We start from the raw sequence: 9,697 nt of genomic DNA, 5'->3' as shown, positions 1-9,697 counted from the left end.
GGCAGCGTGACTTGCTTTTGAGTTAGGTTTAGCTGTTGCCGAGCTCGTCGACGCTGTGCCTTCAAGACTACGTTGATCCAGAGTTGCCTTGTTTTCTTCGTTCCCGACGATGGGTAATCCTGGTTATCTGCTGCACTTGCATCTTTTCGGTAGATGAAATTATTTTCATTTATATCCAAGCTGATTTCCGAGGCATACGTGACAGCCGTGCAGCCCGCATCGGTTCCACCGGGCGGGGCCTGATTCATCGCCGTATTATTAGCTAGGCCTACAACGCTAACAGAAGGCTTAGCCTTCCCGCTCGGGAAAGTCTTCCTAATTTCACCACAATTGCACTCACCGGCGAAAAACTGGTGTCTTCATGTGCCTTTTGCTTAATAGAATATGGTGGTAATCACTAATTTGTGCAGAATATGATTTTTCTGAACTTTTGGGTGTGCAACACAGAGCTCATCAGAAACACACTTCGCCTCTACGGCGGCCGTCGGTGTTCCCCCCCCTGTAACGGGATGAATTGATTCATTCGTTCTTGAACGATGCGAGCGAAATCGTGAACCTTTTGGGCAACGTCGGGAGCACGGAGTGATTGAGGACCAGTCGTAATTGGAGAAATGATTGTACAAACTAACGTAATCTCCAGCGGAAAGATTGTGTCTATTCACTTCAGGATGTCTCCGTGAATAACATCTCATGCCATGTCAGATAGGTATACTGATCTCCAGTGGGGCATGATGTCCGTCCGGGGGGGGGGGGAGGGAGGGAGAGAGGAAGGAGGGAGGGAGGAGGAGGAGGAGGAGGAGGAGGAGGAGGAGGAGGAGGAGGAGGAGGAGGGGGAGGGGAGGAAAGGGAGGGAGGGAGGGAGGGGGGGGGAGAGAGAGAGGAGAGGAGCAAGGAAACCAAGCTTGACATACCCTCTGTTATATCTGTACAGTCTAGATTTGCGAAACATAGATCAAGCATGTTGCCCTGGGTGTTTGAGATACAGTTGTATTGTTTTAAATTTGTAAATGATGAAAAATTCAGCAAGAAATTAGATTTCTGAATAATATAGTAACTTCTAGAGGACACTGAGGCTGCTTTCCAGCATATGTTACAGACATTAAAATCTCCAAGAACTATAAATTTGAATTTATTCAGGGCCTTGGTTGTACACTCAATGCCCAGTAGACATTGGCGAAAACCATCTGGAGACGTGTCAGAGGGCAAGTAATAAGCGCCCAGGAGGATATGCTCGCCATTCGCACATGGCAGCTCTATCCACACTGACTCAAACAATGTCTCAAGATCCGGACGCCTAACACGTTGTAAGGACGCATCAATTTCTCTCAGCACTCCACCCAACGTCTTTTTCCTAGTAGAGAATACACGATCACGTCTAAGTACTGCAAAATTAGGTGGGAAGACATTGGATAAATAAATGTTAGAACAAGGCCAGGTCTCGTTTAGCGCAATAATAGACACATCAGTTAGGGTTACATTAGAAAAAAAGTTAGCTTTTGTGGGAAGACCTTGGACATTCTGATAGTAAATGTCTAGGTTACGTATATGTTCCGGCATTATGGAAGAGAGGCGCTTCGAATACCGCTTGCTATGTGTGGCTCTCATTCAGCTGACCTGTCAACTCGTTGAAAAGGCTTCCCTCTGGCCAGAGAAGGGGATCAAAAAGTTTCTCTATTTCTTCATTTGCAGCCATCACTCGTAAGGACGAGTAGCTTTCATGCCGTGTCTTCAGTCGGGTGCACGCAAGCTCGCGAAGAGGGCCCTGCTTCCTAATGTGGGTTTAAAGGCTCGGAGGATCGCAAGATGGGCCGAAATGCGTCATGTGCACAGCGTGTTGGCGACGTGGTGGAGAGGGTGGCAGTGCCACAGGTGTACAGCTGGCTGACACACTTGCCCTCAACAACGGCCGTCTTGCCCTGGGGACCTTTGGCCCCTCCTTGCGGAACCCAGCCCCATTGAAGTTTGATGGAGCTTGATGGCATGGATGCCCTGAAGGTTGGACAGGGTCACCAAAGGAAGGGGATGGTGGCGGCTCATCGCCGCAGTTTAGGAAAAAGGCAGCTGTTTCCTGCCGGCCGGTTCCATTGGTTCCGAGTGTTACGCACAGCTCCGAGCTCAGTCCGCTAAGACAGTATGGCACTTGCGTGCAGCTGGGAGGTATACCTATACCCTTGGCAGAGCTGCGCGTTCTCGTCATGAAAGAGCAGCGACCTCGTGTGTGAGGAACGAGATCCCCTCGAGGGAGTTGAGGAGGAGGGCTTGTAAGGATTTCATGTTCTTTCTTTCTTTATTGGTTTTCCATTTCATACAGAATCCATTTCATACTTCTGCATGAGGACCGCCTGGGGAAGAGGAAGGTTTCTCCGAACGAGTGGAAGCAGTGGGGGAGGGCGGTGCGGAGTGGTGGCTGAACGACGCTTCCGTCAAATCCGGCCTGGCTTCTGCTGTTAGGACTAGCAGCCCCGCTGATGTTTTGCAACTCTTGCAGATTAAGGAGCTTACCCCAGATTGCAGAAAGGTGGTCTTATTTTCCGTCCAGCAGGTATACTTGGTGTGGGCACATAGCTGGCACCCTGAACAGTGTAGAAACAGCAGTATTCCATAGAAGCAGCGGGAGCAGATTCAGCATGCGTCCTTTGCTGTGCGCAATAATAATAATAATAATAATAATCTTTTTATTCACACAACGCTTTCGGTATGTCAAATGACGGGTCCGTCTAAGCCGACAATTATTAATAATAATAATAATAATAAAAATAATAATAATAATAATAATAATAATAATAATAATAATAACAGCATCTGTCCTTGCTGGGAGCAATAATACTACTACTATTACTGATAATAAGATTACTACTACTGTTAGCGCGTCAGGAAATACAGCGCTTTGTAACTCGGGTTTTTTATAAGAGACGAGAAACGTGAATACATTGTTAGGGTACAGGTTACAGACGTCCGACCCTAGTCGGCGTGATGGCGTCGCGCTCGACAACAGTTGTTGCTTTGCCGGAAGAAGGCTGGCGGCTCTGGCCAGTGTTGCCGCTTCCGGCCGCAACACTTCCCCCACACTTGGTGGAATGGTGGAACTACAAGTCCAGCCGCTCGGGCGGTCGGTGTTGTTGCACTGGACGCTGCTCCTTGCTTGGCTCCACGGTGGCCCTTGAAGTCTCTGGAGCCACTGAGGATTGGCCCCATTCTAACGTTAAATCCTCATTGCGCTCACTGGGTTGGTGCAGAGGGTCAGGTGTGTTGACCTCAAGCCTCAGGCGTAGCTGGTCATGATGTCTGCGGATCATCCCACCAGGTGTTTGCACCAGCGCCATGCGGTTTCCAAGTTCTTACGTGATGGTTCCACTCAGCCAGCGGGGTTCATTACCAAAGTCCCTTGCACAAACAGCCTGACCTCGGCTGTTTAGTTGCTGGCCATGCCAGTGGCTCCCTACTCGGTGGCATGGGAGCCGCCCGTTGGCACACTGTGCACCGGTGAAGCAACTCTTCCACCTCACGGTCAATGCCTGGCCACCACACCAGCGTGCGTGCCAGTGCCTTAGTTGCATTGACTCCCTTGTGAGTATCATGAAGCTCCAATAGAAATGCCCTCCGTGCACATTCTGGAATCACCACTCTTCCACCCATGCAGATGAGGGCCCCTTCCAGCGTGAGTGCATTACGATGATGCCAGTATGGCTGAAGGCAACTGTCCAAAAGTCTTTTTGGTCAACCTCTGCTGATCGTGTCTTGTAGGCTTTGCATAATTGGGTCCTTCCCCGTCAGGTCTTCTAGCTGTCGTCTGGACACTGGGCTGGCGTCCAACATGTCCGCTGTGAAGACCCCCATATCTTGGGCTTCTTCGGTTTCTGCTCCATCTGGGGCAGTTGCCATCGGCAGACGACCGAGTGTCTGCGTTCAGGTTTTGTGACCCAGGCTTGTACTTGATCACATACTTACACGCTCCAAGCGTTAGTGCCCACCTCTAGATGCGTGCCGCAGCCATGTTTGGAATCGATTTGCTTTCTTTGAACAATCCCACCAAAGGTTGGTGGTCTGTCGTCTGTCTTTAGGGTGAAGCTCCTGCAGAGAAGGTAATCCCTAAACTTCGTTACCCCAAAAATGAGCGCAAGCGCTTCCTTCTCCAGCTGCTAATAGTTCTTCTCAGCCTTGGTAAGGGATCCTGACTGGAAGGCGATAGGCCTGTCGATGCCATTCACGCAGTGAGACAGCACTGCTCCTAGGCCTTCTGGTGACTCATCACACTCCAAAATGAGTTCCCTACTTGGGTCATAGTGCACAAGAAGGTTGGACTTCTGCAAGGTTGTTTTCGCCCCGTCGAATGCAGCCTGTTCTTCTGTTCCCCATTTCCATTTCACCTCACTCCTCAGCAGGTTGTGGAGCGGAGCCAGAAGTGTAGACATCCTAGGCAGGAAACTCCTTTAGTATGTGATGAGTCCTAAAAAGGACCGAATTTCTTGGAGGTTGCGAGGTGCAGGAGCCTTCACGATGGCGTCCACTTTCTTTTCTGATGGATGCAGCCCACGTCGGTCGATCCAATGTCCGAGGTAGGTAACCTTCACCAAACACACATTTCTCTTCCCGCAGTCGGATGCCATTTTTCCTGAATCTCTGCAGAACCTTCCGCAGCGTCTGCCCAAATTCGTCTTTGCCTTCTGCCACCAAGACATCATCCAAGAAAACCTGCGTTCCCAGAATGTCCTTCAACAACGCCTCCATTTTCCTTTGGAAGATCGCTGGTGCTGAAGCGATGCCGTATGGCAGCCGGTTGTAGCAGAAGAGACCCTTGTGGGTGTTGAGCACTGCTGCCTGTCTGGATTTTTCATCTAAGGCCACATGGCAGTAGGCTTCCCGAAGATCCAATTTCGAGAACCAATGGCCATCCTTCAGAGGTGCAAAGATGTCCTCCACTTTGGGAAGTGGGTATTGTTCGATGTCGCATGCCATGTTCAGGGTTACTTTAAAGTCCCCACAGATCCTGAGACCTCCATTGGCCTTGGTCACTGGCACTACTGGCGTTGCCCACTCACTGTGGAATACCAGAGACAATATCTCCTCTTTGCACATTCAGGCCAGTTCTTCTCCTACCCCGTCACGTAGGGCATAGGGAAGAGACCAGGCCTTGCAGAACTTGGGGTTTACCTCTTTCTTTAAGTTGATGTAGGCCACAGGTCCCTTCATCAACCCCGTCCCCGGCTAGAAGAGATCCTTGAAGTCTTCTTTCAGCTTCTTGACCGTGTCCTGCACTTGGTTGTCACTTGTTTGCATGCTCCCAATTAGATGCTCTTCCAGGAGGTTCAATGCTTAGATGACGTCTCGACCACACAAGGATAGACCCGTACAATCCACAATGTACAGTTGTCCTTGCACTTGTTTGTTTCCATACCTTACTGGCATCGCCAGGACTCCCAGCACTGGTAGTTTCCCCAGGTAGCAGTGGAGCTCCTTGGTAGTTTCCTGTAGGGGTGGCCAGACCTTATCATTCTTGGAGTATGTGTCCCTAGAAATCATGCACACGGGAAGCCAGTGTCAACCTGCATGGTCACTTCTACTGTTCCCCACTGGAGCACTTCGTTGACTGAATCAACCGTAGCTTTTGGAGTGTGCACTGTGAACAAGTGGAAAGCCTCCTCTGCCTGTCCTAGCTGTGCTTCTTCCGTGAGCAGGTTGGCCTGCTGCTTCTTTCGGTTGACCGCCGGTGTCGACTGAGTGCGAAAGCACCGGCTCGCCAAATCTCCCTGCTTGTTACACGTGAAGCACGTCGTTTTCTTGTGTGGACAGTTTGGCTGGTCATGAGAGCTGTCTCCGCAACGAATGCAGGGCTGCGCAGTCTTCGTCCGAGACGTTTCCTGCTGACGTCCCTTGTGCTTCTTAAACCGCAAGGCATTCACGTCCCCTGCAGTAGTGCGTAGCGAACTTGAGCCAGGAAGCCGGTCGGCGTTCCGCATTGCTAACTCCGCAGCCAACGCTGTGTCCAGCGCCTCTTTGAGCGTAAGTTTCTTTGGTTTTGCCAGGAGGATCCTCTGCACCGTCTTCTCGCACCGTCCGATGACAAATCGGTCCCTTAGGTTGTTGTCTAGAGCGTCCCCAAAACCGCAGTGGTCTGCGATTCTCCGTAATTCGGCCAGGTAGTCCGCGACGCTTTCCCCCTCATTTTGCTTTAGTGACTGGAGCCTGAACGTCTCATAGATCTCGGACGGTTCCGGACTGAGGTGCTGCGTAAGCGCTTTCATGATCGTGTCGAAGGTTTCGTCTCGCGGTTTGTTTGGCGCCACCAAGCTTCGCAGTCATGCATAACTTCCGGGCTAAAAGCGGATATTAGGATCGAACGTTTCCTACCGTTGTCCCTCACCCTGCTGGCGTCGAAGTATGCCTCCAGTCGCTCCACGTAGTTTGTCCGATTCTCCACCGCCGGGTCATACTGGATCGGCGCGGCGTAGAGGGCTTGAGCTTGCGCCATGGCGGCCACCGCTTCTCCTTTGTTCCCGGGCCCCACCGTCACACCGACTAACACCACTTAACGTTCATGTACTGGCGTTCGGTTGTCCTCTCCTTATCCCATCCTCGTCGTCATTGTTAGCGCGTCAGGAAACACAACGTTTTGTAACTCGGGTTCTTTATAGGTGACGAGAAACGTGAATACATTGTTAGAGTACAGGTTACTGACGTCCGACCCTAGTCGGCGTGATGGCGTTGCGCTCGACGATTGTTGTTGCTTTGCCGGAAGAAGGCTGGCGGCTCTGGCCAAGGTTCCCGCTTCCGGCCGCAACAACTACTAATAAATTCATTACCACAGACATCGGCTCTCTTTAAGAAAACGGGCACATCAAAGCAAATAAGGTGCTTGTGTGATGCCACCCTGCAGTTAAAAAGTCAAGCATAGCATAGCATAGCCACTCTAAACCTAAAAATAAACACATGCACATAAGAGTATTGAAAAAATATATGATACTTTTTATTTCCTCTCCAGGGAGCGGAGGGGCAAGGACAAAAAGCTGCATTCAGCTACTTGACGAGGTCCCTGCCCCGATTGAAACGGCAGAGAGAGCAGTGATGACAATGTTTCCTAATCACTCATTTACAAACCAAATGAAATAACAAATACAAAACTACACACATACAATAAAATTTGAGCAGTAGTCAACAAAAGACGTGAGATTTTGTTAGTGAGTGTCAGTGAGCGTCATAAACAGGGATATCACGTGGGGCTTGGTGACAACCTCAAGTATGACGTGATATTGAATCAATTTGTTTAGTAAGTAAGCTAGATTGTGCCTTTTTGATTCATGTCCATATGTTGTTTGAGATGTCGGCACAAACCATGGTTCTGCATGTTGTGTATTATGGCTTGTGAGATGCTTGTTTAGATTAAAAAATTCAATTATGAAGGTGTTATTTGCGAGTAGGGCAGATCTGTAAAGGCACGTGAGTCTTAGTTTGTATAGGAAAGATATATTTAGGATGTTTAACTGCTGCAAATAATTAGCAGTGCTCTCATTCTATGCGAGATTTGCTATTATTCTAATTGACTTTTTCTGTGCACGAAGGAGGATATGTGTGTTATGTTTATTAGTTGTACCTCATATGGAGATTAGAATATGTTAGGTGAGGAACAAAATGAGCCATTGTATAACATTTTCTTAATATTGCATGGTAGGCTGTATCTATGTTTATTTACCAGCCCATTTTTTACCAGCCATTCGGCTTTGTTCGGCATTCGGCATTATTACCAGCCCATTTATTTACCAGCCATTCGGCTTTGTACGGATGTGATTAATGGTATGATAGTCCCATGCGAGGTGTTCTGTAAAATGAACACCCAAGGATTTCATTTCACTTACAACTTCTATTTTCTGGTTGTCTAAATGAAGATATGTTGGCCTACAAGTTAATTTGTTTCTGGGTCTATAGAAAATCGCTCTAGTTTTATAAGGGTTTATTTGCAGACAGTTTGCAATGATGTATCTTTGCAAATTTCTAAAAGAGCTATTTGCTTCTGAAGCTATATCAGTCGGGTCAGTACCAGTAAAAAGAAGTCATATCATCGGCATAGGCTATTATTTTTGCTGATGTCATTATGTTGATAATGTCAATGTAAAGCATGAAGAGAAGAGGGCCTAATGTGCTGCCCTGGGTCACACCTGTTGTAATAGTGTCAAGTGGAGATAAAGAAAAGTTTATACAAACAGATTGAGACCGAGGCTGTAAATAAGATTGAATTAATAATGCTGCGCTTCCTCTAATACCATAAGCGTGAAGCTTAAGGTGTAGTATATCATGATTTATGTCGTCAAACACCTTATTAAGGTCAATAAATATTCCAGGTATGAGTTCTTTCTTCTTAAATGCTTCAACAATTCATTCTTTTTGTGTTAATAGTGTGGTTTCTGTCGACCTGTGTTTACGAAAACCAAATTGTGAGTTAGATAGAATATTATGTTTGTTAACTCTTAAAACCCCATAATGTTTCTATCAGTGATAGGAACATGAAACTCGCTAGAAATAATGTTTATTGCTGCACAAGCACAAATAATAAAAGGTATGAAAATACTAATTGAAAGCCATTAATTAGGGCATGGGAATATTCTTCCCTCTGGGCCTTCAGTGCCACACATACTCTTGGTGACACTTGGCAAAACAGGGCACCACACAAAGGTGTACTTTGCAAGTTGTGCATGTGATCTTTGATCTTTTGTCATTTTTGGCCGTGGAGCAGTACCTACACCTTTTGTAGGCTGCTTTGCCCTGTGGGTAATGTGGCCCGTTGGACAGGTGCACCTCATCTGGCACGCCAAGGTTTTTGTTGGTACTTGCTTGCTGCAAGACGCGTCGAAAAGCGGTCGTGGCTGACCTTTTCCTTCCATTATAGCCGTTGGCCAACTGGCGTGCAAGTATTAGGAGAAAACTCTGGTGGTTCGCCTCCCCCTCTGACAGCTGGTAAAGGATGAAGTTATTCACAAGAGCACAGTCCAGAAGAAAGTAGAAGATTCGCATCCACCATTTTCTTGACTTACGAGTAACGGTGTGATACTCTCGCAGCTGATCAAAGCGGTCTACTCCCCGCATGTGCTTCGTGTACTCAGGCGTGGAACGGCTGCGCCATTTGCGCCATTTTGCGCCAGACGCATGTGTCTGCGCCATCCTGCGCCATGTTGCAGAAACTGCGCCACAGCCAATACCTCGCGCCATTATGCGCCAAATCGCAAAACGTGCGCCAAAAAACTCTTTATTTCGTCTTAGTTTCGGTTTCTATCGACTCGATTGGCAACAATGAGGGCGATTAGCCTGGTCGGCCTTGTAATCCTTTGTTGTGTTTATTCCCCCTGTCTATCCCGAGTCGGAAGCGCGCGAAAAAAACTCGGATTCTAAGCGCTACACGACCTGCGACTGGATTGTTATTCTTCAACCATAAGCGGTAGCGCAAGTCGGCCGAGGTGAGGTCGAGTCGGTAAGCACCAGATTGCATGAGGCTCTGCGGCTCGGGATCCGGACGCCATCCAGTCGAAAGCAAATGAGCAAAAAATTCCTTTTAGTACTTCATCCTTAGGAGTTGGAACCGCATTCTCGTAAGATAAATCGTGATTCGATAGAACTGAAATGCGGTCCGATCCGAAACCTCTCCGGCCAGCAGCTCTTACCTTGCCGGCCAGCAGCTCTACTTATCTGCTCGGCGTACTTTAACCTTGCT

The sequence above is a fragment of the Ixodes scapularis genome, unplaced genomic scaffold (genome assembly GCF_016920785.2).
Source record: "Ixodes scapularis isolate PalLabHiFi unplaced genomic scaffold, ASM1692078v2 ptg000005l_1___fragment_1__unscaffolded, whole genome shotgun sequence".
Classification (NCBI taxonomy): domain Eukaryota; kingdom Metazoa; phylum Arthropoda; class Arachnida; order Ixodida; family Ixodidae; genus Ixodes; species Ixodes scapularis.
This window is presented reverse-complemented; position numbering follows the sequence as displayed.